We start from the raw sequence: 14,161 nt of genomic DNA, 5'->3' as shown, positions 1-14,161 counted from the left end.
GACGCTATTCGCGGAAGATGAGTGACTCCAGCGTGAGGGTTGGTTATTCTCCAGTGTTGGTTTGCTATTGCTCGATCGAGTCTTTCCTGGATTTTGTATTGTCCTTGTTGATTATTTGTCCATGTGAATGGGTCCCTTCTGAAACCAAGATAAATGTATCCCATCTGATCCATTAAATTGAGAAAAGGCTGCGTTTGTGCATAGGTGACTAGCCTGCCACATTTTTTCTCTGCTTGGTCCATCACTTCATTAAAGCCACCCGGGAGTAGCCAAGGTGTTGAAGTGTTAGGAAAAATTGTTGGGAAGCCTTCCCAAAAGATTTTTCTTCGGTCGGGGGTGTGGAGGAGCATACAAACCTGTGCAAATCCAAGACTGGGTTGGAGCAGGGGGTGTGACGAGTGCATGAATGTAGTTCCAGGAATTCAAGATAATTTGGACATTGGCCTCGTTCTTCCATAATAGGCATAAACCTCCCCTTCTACCTACTTTAGGAACGGAGCAGTAGCTTTGAAATGGTAGTGTTTGCGCGATGCGCAGTGTTTGAATATTATTGGTCAATGTTTCTGAAACAAATAAAATGGTTGGTTTATACATCGAGATAAGTCCACGAAGGTGTTGAATTTTTGTTGGTTGGTTTAAACCCTGACAATTCCAAGCGATAATAGTCGTATTTTGAGGATTAAAATGATATGTGAACTGGGGAATAAAATTAAGTAGTAGGTGTAGAAGGATGCAGATGAAAAGTTGAATATAAACTCGGTTTGAACGGTGGAATTACAAGAAATGAAAGTTTAAGAAATAAATGCGGTAATGATATTGATAAAAATTAATTAGGAACTCTGAGGTGCCGTATCCGGGTATGTCTCATCATAGGGTGAAAATGAGTATGGTTTTGTGCAAGTAGTAAAAGGATTCTGGGGCTGACAAATGTATCCGGCGCTCTTTAATCATTGTCAAGAACAGTGTGCGTCTTAGGATGGTGGGGAACTTGGTGTCAAACGAGAGGTAAAGGTCAATATATGGGGATTTACAAGAAAAATGCACCATTGGAAAGAATCACAGGGAAAACAAATATTTTAGATGACCTATTACAATATATGTAGACTTGTGAAAAATTATGAAAAAAACCCTAATACCTTAAGACACAAGGTCCCAAAACACAACACATTAACTTAAAACCTAGATGACTCATCAAATTAAGTCAAGAAGCATAAACGTCTCCAATTATTACAAGAGATGAAAGGAAAAATGAAATTTTTATATCTATCATATGCATCAGTGTCACCACTTAAATTTTTAATCATAAAATATTATTGAATTCCTTTTTTCTTTTTTAAAAAAAATATTTTTCTCTCTAAAACTTGGAGAAGTAAAAAAGCTACAGTGTTGCTGGAAACCAAGCGGCGCCACTACACCAACCAGATTGATGTATATAATTTCATCAACCGATCTATTCAGTTCACTACTATCAATTCAATTCCCATCTATAACTAGAAATGGAATTTCAAATAAAAACAAGAAACTAGAACATCGACGTCAAACAACATCGCTGATATATAACGGAAAGATATCAACTGATAACGATACAACAAGACACCATATTTCAATGATTAAGAAATAAACAAAAGCATAACAAAGAAAACAACGAGTAGAGACATTCCTGAACAAGGAATAAGTTAGAGTCCACTGACCCAGATGATCAAAAATCAGATCGAAAGCAGATTGATAAATTGAATCCCCTGTGACCCTTACCTTAACCTTAAAAGAGATCCCCATATCAACAAATTAACGTTTCCCCACCATCTTCATCAAAAAATCAACGTTTCTCCACCATCTTCATCACCAAATAGACAAATTTTAACTCTTTTCCTTTTTCATGAGCGCCGGGAAGGATGTCAGCCCGGACAAGGATGGATTACTCAGATCTCATATAGGTACTTTATTATGTACATATAACAGATTCCACGGTTACATATGAATATATACATAGATATTTAACCATTAGATTTCCCAAAACTTTTAGTATGTTCTATAATATTATCCCATAAACTGTCTCCTAAAATTTCATAGAAATTAGAAAATGATGCCATCTCCAGAAAACGTTTTCAATGAAACTGTTTACATTAAAAAAAAAACCTAGTTTCAGACGGCGTCGTAATACCGTGATATTTAAAATATTAATCGTTGGATGAACTTTATTATGTGTTATACATTAAATATATTCTAACCCTAACAATAAAAACAAAGGAAAGAGAGAAACTGATTTCTCTCTGCACGTACGAGGCTAGAAGAAAAACATTAGTATCACTATTAAATAACATCCTCACAAATCCATACGGTAGCTACTTTATAAGTGAAAAAGCGGGGTCTAACAACCGCACCCAATATTCTTAGCAATCTGTATGGACTAACTCCAACATACTTTCAAGAGAATCAACAAGACAATCAGACTCAATCTTAAGAAAAGTATATCAAGGAGTTATATCTCAATTTCTAAATTCAATCCGCAATCAAACAAATAGGAATTTGCGATCCTGATTGAATATAAGAAATAACTTGGATGGTATCAAAAACCAATATCCAAGTGTCAATCAACTTATATCAGCAACCAAAGGTTGGATTATCTAATTGATTGAACTTACACACAACCTGTGATATTTCAATTATATAAACAAATATAATGTGGAAAAGAAACAATACATATACCAGAAATTTTGTTAACGAGGAAACCGCAAATGCAGAAAAACCTCGGGACCTAGTCCAGATTTGAACACCACATTGTATTAAGCCGCTACAGACACTAGCCTACTACCAGTTAACTTCAGACTGGAATGTAATTGAGCCCTAACCAATCTCACAATGATCAAGGTACAGCTGTGTTCCTTACGCCTCTTAAACCACGCTGGATTTTAGGCACTTGATTCCCTTAGAAGATTCACCACAACTAAGAGTTTCTATGACCCAAAGTCGAAGAATTGATAAACAAATCTTTATCACAAAGAAAAGTCTATTGAATAGAGAAATCTGTCTCCCGCGGATATACCTACGAGCTTTTTTCCGTCTTTTGATAAATCAAGGTGAACAGGAACCAATTGATAAACCAGACTTATATTCCCGAAGAACAGCCTAGTATTATAAATCACCTCAAAATAATCTTAATCGATTACTGAAACAAGATATTGTAGAATCACAAACGATGAGACGAAGATGTTTGTGACTACTTTTCAATCTTGCCTATTGGAGAATAAATCTCGAGAAAATCTTAAAGAAGATAGTACTCAATCACAATAGAAAACAACAAGATCATAACACGCAACTACAGAGAAAATAGTTGGGTCTGGCTTCAGAATCCCAATGAAGTCTTCAAGTCGTTAACCTACATGGTTTTGGAAAAACCTAAGGTTAAAGGAGAATCGACTCTAGTCACGACTAGCATCACGCAGGAGGTGTGGGGATTAAGTTTCCCAGTTGCTAGAGTTCTCCTTTATATAGTCTCCAAATCAAGATTTGTAATCAATGTTACCTTGATAACAAAGCATTCAATATTGAACGTTAGATGAAAACCTAATTAGATTCAAGCTAATATCTCTCAACCTTTAGATCGAACGTAGCATGTTATACACAAATGAAATGTACCATCATTTAGATAAAGGTGACCGTACCTAAACGTGTACAATTAGTTGGTTCAACAGTAGTTAACCAATAGTTAGCCATATGAGCACCTTCATATCAACCTTATTCATCTTCATCACAACTAGTTCAAATGACTCAAATGAAACTAGTTAGAGAGTTGTGCAATTTTTTATATTCTCATAGAATTATACAAGACACAATCGAAGCAAAATCGATTTTGATTCACTCGAATCATTTCATGAACATTATAGCCACGGTTTGCAAAAGATTGCATTCCTTATTATATAAATGTATTAGTTCATGAACAAATCGATTTTAGAACATAACCTATTTAAGTATGCAAACATGTACGCATATCTATGTAGCCGGAATGAGTTTGGTTACGCCAGTATGCGTACCATAATCCACTTCCAAACTATAACATAAATTTACGGAACTTGAACTTCCGCCAGTATGCGTACGAGTACGCATACTTAGTTCCCGGACTTCCAACAACCAACCAGTACGGGTACGCATACCATAGTTCCCAGTTTTGGACTTTACACAAATATGAATACACACTATGTTTATATCCAATCATGGTTACATGTTCTAAACCCTCATTTCAATCATTGAAATATTCTTGGAAGACGACAATAGATATGTCACACAAACTATTAGCTTCAAAGCAATTTTCAAGTGATCGAATGATCAATATAAAAGATTCCGAGTCTACATCATGTAAGATGTTATAAGGCGATTTTCACATGATCATCTTTTGACTTTCATCAAGAATAAAAGATGAACTTGATTAAAGCGAAAGCTTACCAACACATATTTCGAGAAATAGATAAGCGAGATAAACTCGGCTCGAAATATCAAATGTGTATAATTGAAGTCTATATAGCAATACAAATTTTGTCTCAAATAGGAGATAGAGTAGATAGACTTTTGAGTGATAGATGAGTTCAAGTCTCCACATATCTTTTGTTGATGAAGTTCCATAAGTTCCCTTGAGTAGTTCTTCGTCTTCATTCAATAAACGTCGTGAAGTCTAAAGCTCAACTACACTTACTATCCTATTCCGAGACTTAGCTATAAGTAGACTAGAAATCAAGACTTATAGTTTTGGTAACTAAACTTGACAAACAAGCTTGAGATAACAACGCTTGCGAGTTCGACCGAGCAATGCTCTAACAATAAGCACATCTCAATTTAAAATATATGCACACACATCAAATAATCATCAAAACCCCAAAACGGAGATAATAGCTAGATCTCTTATTTATTAACTCTAAATTTAGTTAAATTGTTAGGCACCCTACATAATTAAAAATCATCTTTATTATTTTATTGTTTTGACAACCATAAATTTACTCAAACTAAACAAATTCAGTTTTATACTATAATTTGAACAATATAATATGGATGAGTTTTACGCAGGAAAATCATATTTAGAAAATTACGAAGTTTTACACATTAACCCTTTAAGAAGATTGTCGTCCCGAAATTCAGAAATCAAAAATACTGAGTGTCACAAAATTGCTCGGAGGGTCAATTCGGTCTCAACTAAATTTCATCCCGAAGTCTGATAGTATGATATTGTTTATAGCAGTTTAATATAGTTTGGTGTTCATTTTTTTTCCGGAAAAGAAGCTTCAGTTACATTGATAATAATACTTCATTTCAAAGACGTTAGAGATTACAGGATTCTGATCGGTTACACGACAGACCAGAAAGTTTTCAATCATCACAAATATTTCAAACAAGTAACCAACATAATGAAGTCACTCAACAAAAAAGTTACATGACAAAATTCGAAGTAGAACCCCAACCATTCGTATGATTTTCTAAGTAACAAAACTAGTTTAAATTGCCTGGTTTGGGTTGAAAGTAGCAAAACCAAACCATATAAAAAATCTACAGTCAGCAGACATGTTACGGTCCAAATATCCAACAAGTTCTCAAGGTTTTTTGTAAAACATGGTAGAACATATGACATGTGTAAGACAGGATCCATAGATCCATCCATTTGTCTCATGTTTTTTGCAAAGTAACAGAGATAACCTGAATCGGTCATTATAAGATGAAATCGAACTCCGGGCACCGTCTGAGTCTTCGTCAGAATTTGTATTATGAAACTAATTGTTGCTTGTGCCTTCCGTAACTTTAAAGTTTCAGTTGGTTTCTTTGGTGAATATATATGTTGTAGCTGTTGACTTTGGAAAACCTGAAATTGTTGTTGCTGCTAATGAGACTATCACATCCCCAACATCAGAAATTACAAACGAGTAAGTCCTAAAACTAACCCTAAAAACAAAGAGAAAACTTATTTGTAAATTACTAGATTATTGAAATCACATACATTCATAACAAGCCAAATTAAAACCGATTACCACCATAAACAAGGAAAAAAGGTGGAGTTGATGCCGATATTGATACTATTGGAGTTTCTTTTTGTTATTCATAGATTAGAACCAAAATGATTGTATGCTTTGCTTCCTTCCCTACAAAAGATCACAGCCCATACCTACATGATCATGTTGATCCATGAAGAAAAACCATAAAATTGCAGCAAGAACATGACCGAAGATGGAAAACAATTGGTAACTAAACTTTTTTAAAATTAATAGAAGAGATAGATTAGGGAGAAATAGAAGGATTTATGGTGCTTGATCTGCTCAGATAATCTCACACGGAGCCGATCTGAGCAGACAAAGAATCAGTCGGCAGAGTTCTTCGTTGAGAAAAGGTTTTGGAGCAGAGAAAAAATCAGTACGGTGTTCAATATGGACGAGCTCGAGTTTTTTCTACAAGATTATATTTCCTTGTTAACAAAACTTCTAGTGTCTTTTGTTATTTCTTTTCCACATTATATCATTTTTCTTTATAATTGAAATATCACAAGTAGTACGTTAAACAACCTATAGAGTCTTAGCTCAATTGTATAAAACTACAAGACTTGTTCTTGTGAATTCTTATATTGAAAAATATACTACAAGACTTGTTCTTGTTGGAGTTCGGTTCTTGTGTAGATTGGGTATATACTAGGTTGACTTTGATATATAATCAGGTACAAGGATCTTTTTTGTTGATTAATACTTATTGATTGTACGAGGAATTTTCCATACAAGTTCGTGAACGAAAAAGTTGGTGGTGTACTAGGTACCCTCCCCTTTTCAATAGATATTTCATATTACCGGCCAGTTTTTCTTTGCAAACCTTTGAAGTTGATAGTATTTTTTTTTATCGATTAGGTTGTATCCATTACTATGCAGTCTGTTTCTCCAGTATGTAAGTTTGTATTTCCCTCCTTCCTCTACATATCTTAGTATGTAACTGCATCATTTTCTTTTCATTCGCGATGCATGTATATATCGTTTGTTCTCCACTGCGGATTAACTTGTGCTGACGAAACAGAATTGTTGTTTCATCTCATGCTACTTCTTGCTGTAAAATTCAAGACTACAAAACGTTGCTACCAAAAGATGTATCGTTTGGAGAATTATGATTTGATTAGTCACTGTACGTATATCATGCTATTTTTTTAATGGATCTGCATTCCGCAGTGACGATGCATTGACTTCTATATGCATTAATCGATGTCCAACGCTTTTGTGCCGCACGTATTGTACAACCTAACCAAGTTACCCTCAACAAATACCAGGAAGCGGTACGCTTAGAGCTATATTATGTGATTGAAGATTGCATTTACTATATACTGAGAAGATAATACCCATTTTGAAAAATGTGTTATGACAAAAAGAGTAAAAAGACAGTTGGTAGTTTTTTTTCTGGCAAGCGTAACTACAACGACAAATAAGGTTTTTCATGTATTATTTATAGGTGAATTTTCATGTAGCAGTTTCTCTTATCGTGATCTGTAAGATTATAACTAGAGAAAACGGTTAAAAGCTTACATGAAAATAAATAAGTGGGGAGCTTAAAGGTATATATTAGAGCTTAATGAAATAAAATCAAAACTTGTGACTAATGTGAAAATCAGGAAGACAAGAATAAAAGACCTTCCAAAATATAGTTGTTATAAGTATATAGTTAACTTACGTCCAAGTGAGAATGAGATGAGGATCCTTTTCCTGGAGGCTAATTCCCTCATTTTTTAGGAAAAATCCCATGATCTGGTACTTCTCTAGGTTTACATTGGTTAAGTATTGTTGATTATAGAGTATTTTACTGCATGGATTGAGATTTGTAGCCTTTACATACTAGCCAGATAGAATTTGAGATACAAATAAGAATATCATATCCACGGGTTTTTAGTAGAAAGTTCTAGTTTACTCAATCTAAAAATTTCAACATATCTATCGTAATCCCTTAAGTATCTTGACTTTCCCCTTTTCTTCTTAAAATAATGTACCATCTCATGAATAACAATAATATTGTTTGAGGTGTAATACCTCGAATGGAATATAGGTAATAAGTTGTCCTTCATAGAATCGTTGCCTTTTCAGGGCAATTGGATTCAGAGTTGGAAAAAAGCTCTACAGTTAAACGTGATCGAGCAGGCGTAATCCAGGAATGGGTGACCTCCCAGGAAGATGATGTTGGATGACTGCATTAGTGCTCATTGAAAATCACACGCACTGCTGGATGATATCAGTGCCTAAGTGGGGACAATATCGGTGGAGGATCGGGTTATTACAAATAGTATCAGAGCCGAAAACGAGTCACCTGTCGAGGGTGAGAGAGTACGCTGGACAAGTTGCGTCAGGTACTGGTATCATGAGTGGCATGGAACGTCGGATCCGTTTATGGTGTTGGTATTGTAATACCCTGATTCGACAGGTAGGGTTCGCTAAATTGAACATAGGTATGTTTTGTTCTTTCCTAACATTGTGTCCTTTTCAGCACAATTGGCTCCAAATTTGGTAGAAAATTCTGCAGTTAAGCGTGCTTGGACTGGAGTAATCCAAGATTGGATGACCTCCCGGGAAGTTGTTGCTGGATGACCGCATCGATATCTTGAAAACCGACACTGCCAGATGACCATAATGGTTAAGTGGGGACAATATTGGCGAAAGATCGGACTCATGAGGCTTGTCTGGAAGACTGAATGGTTGATTGGAAATTTTTTTTTTTTTCTTTCAAATGTTTCAATCCATTATCTAGAAGCTTAGAAATTATCTTTGTATATGGTGTTATAAAGACATATCGACCAGAATTCACTAGATCTTTAAGGTTTTGGGATTAATAAAAAAGTGTGTTTAATTAATAATGCTGCTCATAATTTTATATCGGAAGAATTATTGTACCATCAGGATAACTTGATCACCATCAATGGGCCAACTACATTTGTAGAACTGACAGGCAAACCATCAGACCCTAGAAACTTATTAGATTTAATTCTTTTATAGGCCCTAATATTTACTTTGTCGATGTGATTGTTATTAATATTACGTTATCTTGGTCACAAATAGACTGCAATTAAAATTGCGTTATCGTGGTCATAAACAACAATTGGGATATTATGAAAGATTTCTTGATCTTGTTTATTTAATGTATCTTATAAGATTATATCAAAGACTCAAGCAAAGATTTGGTTGGTAAAAATATTTTATAAGATTCAGTAAGGACCACTCCTACTTGACCCTTATTGCATGTTACTAAACCATTACTATCAGTTATGCAATCAATATTATCTGTTTTCTTATTTCAAGAGTAGCTACGTGAAAATATTTTTGGTATTTTTCGTCGTTAAGAATATCTCTTGACTGCTGTCAGACAAGGCTTCAAGTTCGTTTGATTTTCAGATATTAAACCAATAAACCCTGAATAAGATTATTTCCTTGATTAACTTTCAATTTGTCCAAGCTTTTCAAAAGGTTACTTATTTTTATTTTATTTTCGAGTATCCGAAAATATTCTTCTTCGAACTTAAAAATTAGTTTTTAACACTTCTGTATAGAATTTGAAGAGGGATTCCAAGATTGTTGAATAATTTGTAGACAAATTGACTCTTAAACCAAGTGTAGTAAAACTTAAAGCCTAGAGGTTTAAAGCTTGTTTATAAAATGAGAGAAATAGGTCTATGATCATCCGGCTACACCTAGATGACTCAAGACAACACAATTGGAAACAAGATTTTCCAATCTGCAATATGAATTCCTCTATCCAGTCTTTGTTATATATTATGACAATCTTTATGATTGTCCCATAGCTTAGTTTGAATGAATTTCCCACATGAGACGCAAACGAAAAAATAACATCAAGTTGATTAATTTTATAGATTAAAATATGATAAAATATAATCTCATCGTGATGTAGAAAAAATTTTGATCAATCGTGATATGGAATCAATTATTTTGTACATCAAGATCAAGATTACTTATAAAAAAAATTAATCTCTTATCATTTTCCATGGCCTGAGTTCAAAATAAATAATGGAGACTTCTTGGTTTCTTTTGAATCTTGATTCAAGATAACATACTAAGAGATCTGGAGTTAGGGAGCGATTAATTTAGATGTTGAGGAGGGATGAATCAGAAAGAAGAACGTCGAAAGAGAAGATGACAACCAGGAAATAAGAAAATCGTGACGAGAGAGGAGGAGGATTTTCTGCCCAAGTTTTTTCTCATAAGTCATTATAGTACTGCAATGATTGCAAGAATAGAATGGAGATTAAAAAAAATCTCGATACCTCGTGGGTCAAAATCCTGAAAAGAAAATACTTCCCTAATAAAAATGTAATACACATAGATCCTAAACCAAAAAAGAACTGACAGTTGGATTTGAAAGGGATAAAAAGCGGCATAAATCATATACAAAAAGAATGTTTTTTGGAAAATTTGCAAAGGAAACAAAATCAACATATGGAATAATCATTGGATCCTTTAAAACAACTTCTAGAACTGAAACCAGCTATAGGAACAAATAGACTCAACAAGGTAAGCGATTTGATTACTCAAGGTATAGGATGGGATGTAAATAACCTCAATGCTTGTTTTGATACTGAAACTGTGAACCTAATTCAAGAAACTGAAATCCCTCTGGACAATAGAGATGATGAAGATATATGGAAGAATCTAACAAATGATGGTAATTTCTATGTTACGTCCTTGTATAACAAACTAAATAATTGTTCAAACAATACTACAAAAGGCAATACAATCTAGAAATTAAAAGTTTCTCTTTCGATTAAAATCTTTATATGGAAAATAACACAATTAATTGTCCCTAACAGTGAGAGAGTTGCAACAATCTTTCCAAACATCAATACAACTTGTCAATTCTGTAATGCTCACTCTGGAACCTTAACCCATTTATTTATAGAATGTAACTTTGGTTCCTAGGTTTAAAACAATCTTAATTTCAATATGGGATATGTGATGCAGAACATGAATACTTGTAGTGAATGGATAAACAGACTCCTTAGAAACAAAGAAAGATATGAAGAACAAATGGGATTGGCAGAGTTCTGCTATACCATTTCATGGTACATATGGAAAGCCATATATAACAAGATTATGAGCAAAAAAGACCAAAGCAGTTGGGTCACTGCAAACACTGTAGCCAAGTTTATAAATGCAACACTGTTTGTCAACAATAAATAATAACCTCTGTTTGGATATATGGTTTTAAAAAAATTCTTTTGTACATTTATATCAACAATTCAAGCTTGGCCCAGTGGTTAAGCATTTTGGGCCTTGAGGATGAGGTCTCAGGATCGAATCTCTCCCACTACTGATTGGGTATTATATATTATCTTATAAATAACATAAGTCTAGGAGCGGGGCCTTGGGTCTTGGTAGGTCTCTTGAATTTGGAAACATTTTTTTGCTGATTTTGAAAAAGATTTTTCAACCCATCTTTACTGCCCGTAATTACGTTGTTAATTGTGCAATTTATGGTATGATTAATTTACCCGTTTTTCTACTGTTATGGAATTTATAATATTAGCAATTAATAAAATTTATTTTCCATTAATTCTTATTTATGGTCTGGGCTATAAAATCAATTTTGGGAAACATAAATAAAACAAGTTTTGTTACACCATTTTATTTTCTTCCGAGAATCAAGAGACTATTTTTCTGAGCAAGTTTAGAAAGAATTGAAGTGATCAATCTCTCATTGCGTGCGTGAGAGATTGAAGAAAGTTTTCTCCGCTGTTTTATCTTGAGGGCGTCGTGATGAAGAAAGAACTGTTTGCGCAAAAATCAAGACAGAGCACAAAACGTCTTAAAAAGAGTGACCTGATCGTGACTCAGCCGGTATCTTGGATTTTGTGTTTAATCCTTGTTTTGGATGTGTGAAATCCGTAACCGTTCCAACAACCTCTTATGGAGTCTACATGCAATCCGAAAAATGACAACAAACGTAAGCTACGATATTAATTCCCAAAGCTTTTGAACATTAGAATTAACATTTCCTGATCCATGCTACCTTCCACATGTTACTCTGCCATTGGACTTGCTTTAAATGATGGTGATGTAGGTTATTATAGAGAAGCAAAGGGTCCATCTTCTAGGTGGAACTGATCTAGAGACAAATGGGGCTGAAACAACCTTCCAATAGGCGTCACGGCACGACTGAGTGGGTGTGATATAGTAATCTAAGAGCGTCCACAGTGGAACGTACGTAGTGGAACGTACTATCGATCAAATTTTGATCGACGACTAAAACCTAGAGTATATTTGGTCTGGGACCAAGACTAAACCCAAATATAGTCGAGCGTTGGTATAGTCCACGCCCCACCACCAGGCGGACGTATAGTACACGTCCCACACCAGGCGGACGTATAGTCCATGTTGTAGTAATTCGATTTGCGGTAAATACGGATTCGATGCTCGGTCTTGAATAGATTTATAAACAAAAATATATACAAAATTGTCACAGTATCAAGAGATACCGGGACTCAGGATTTCACCAATTCTTATACTCATGCGATTCAATTATTAATTCTAGACAATTAAAGCTTATATTGATAACAAATATCGACTCTTACTTTGCCAAAAATAGATTTTGTAAGTATTATATGTAAATCATAAGCATGATGCATCAAGAATCTCATGGATTAAGCATACATCATCAGACAAAATCACAAATAATCAATAAAATTCATAATTCCATTCATAATAGTGCAAATAGTCATAAAAGAATTAAATAAAATTACTCATGCATAAAGAATGGTTTCCTCCATCATCCCAGTATTGGGGTTTAGCTACTCATAATAATCATGTTCTCAAAATACATACTTGATGCTCAAAATATGATTAAAAGAGTGAAAAATATAAAACAGTTGTTCTGTGACCCACAAAATTCGTCCAGAAAGAAACGATACCAGTGAGCTGCAGTAAAACAACGACACCAAACTGCTGCTGTTGACGCTGCAGAAAATAAGACTGCTCTGAGCAGTCAGTTCTTCGTGTTCTTCAAGGTTTGTTAATGGCAGCAGCAGCAGCAGGTACAATTCCTGCAACTCCTCCTGCGCCTCTCTTCTGGCCTCCCAATCGACCCCTAACTCTTCATCCCCCTTCTCTGACATAAAATCAACTATTTATAGGCTTTAAATCCCCTTGAAACTCGATCAAACCCCTTGGAAATCTCCATTATTCTTTACGGGTTGTTTGAAGAATAATCTTCTTCTTGTGCGTTACAGGATGTTTCTAGCTATTCTCTCGTCTCAAATATCTTCTAGGACTTTTACCCAACTGTTTTGATGTATATCCCACGCAAGATATCCCATAAATCTCTCAAACTAATCTCAAACCCTAAACAGAAACCGTGTGCACTGTCTTGACTTTGTGTGGATTTTCTGACTTATCCAGCCCAATTAGATGGGTCTAATCGCTTCTAACAGGTCCCTTATGTCTTGTAGAGTCCGTGGGTACCAAATTTGCCCATTTAATCGCCTCCTAGGTCGCTCAAATCATTGATCCAAAACTGTTGACGTTGCTGCCTTTTTTCCCACCAAAATCCAGTTTTGAAACTTTGAAGATGACCTCCCCCTATCCAGTTCCGGTGTCCCTTTAGTACATGCCCTGAAATGGAGTGCCCCTTAGTAATTAGGTTACCCCTTATCCAAAGTGAGAGTCCGTATAGTAATTTTCTCCCACGAGCGCAAAAACCACTTTTTAGCCAATTTCGCCGCAAAAGCTTATTTCTCCAAAAACACCTACAAAGACATAAAATAACCAAATAAGTACAAAATAGAGTACTAACAATATAAACAATTGGGACAAATTAGACACATAAATGCGTCTATCAAATACCCCCAAACTTATTATTTGCTAGTCCTCGAGCAAATCTAATCTAAAATAAAATGACTACACTTAGCACGTGCAGTAAGCCGTTAAACCACTAGGTGGCCCTAGTGGCGGAGTGTTGTCTCCGGGGGGTTTACCAGAGGTGTACCCACAAAACCTTAATACTCCAGAGCTTAGCTATCTACGCAGAACCTTGGAAGGCACTAAAGAATCTCCTTGGTTGGCATACTTATTGACTACAGGAAGAAGTACCCTGATGCGAAATTCCAATTGATGTACACGAGTTTGCACTCAAGCATACTAAAATTCATATAAAGTGACAGAGC

The sequence above is a fragment of the Papaver somniferum genome, unplaced genomic scaffold (assembly GCF_003573695.1).
Source record: "Papaver somniferum cultivar HN1 unplaced genomic scaffold, ASM357369v1 unplaced-scaffold_99, whole genome shotgun sequence".
NCBI classification, from domain to species: Eukaryota; Viridiplantae; Streptophyta; class Magnoliopsida; order Ranunculales; family Papaveraceae; genus Papaver; species Papaver somniferum.
This window is presented reverse-complemented; position numbering follows the sequence as displayed.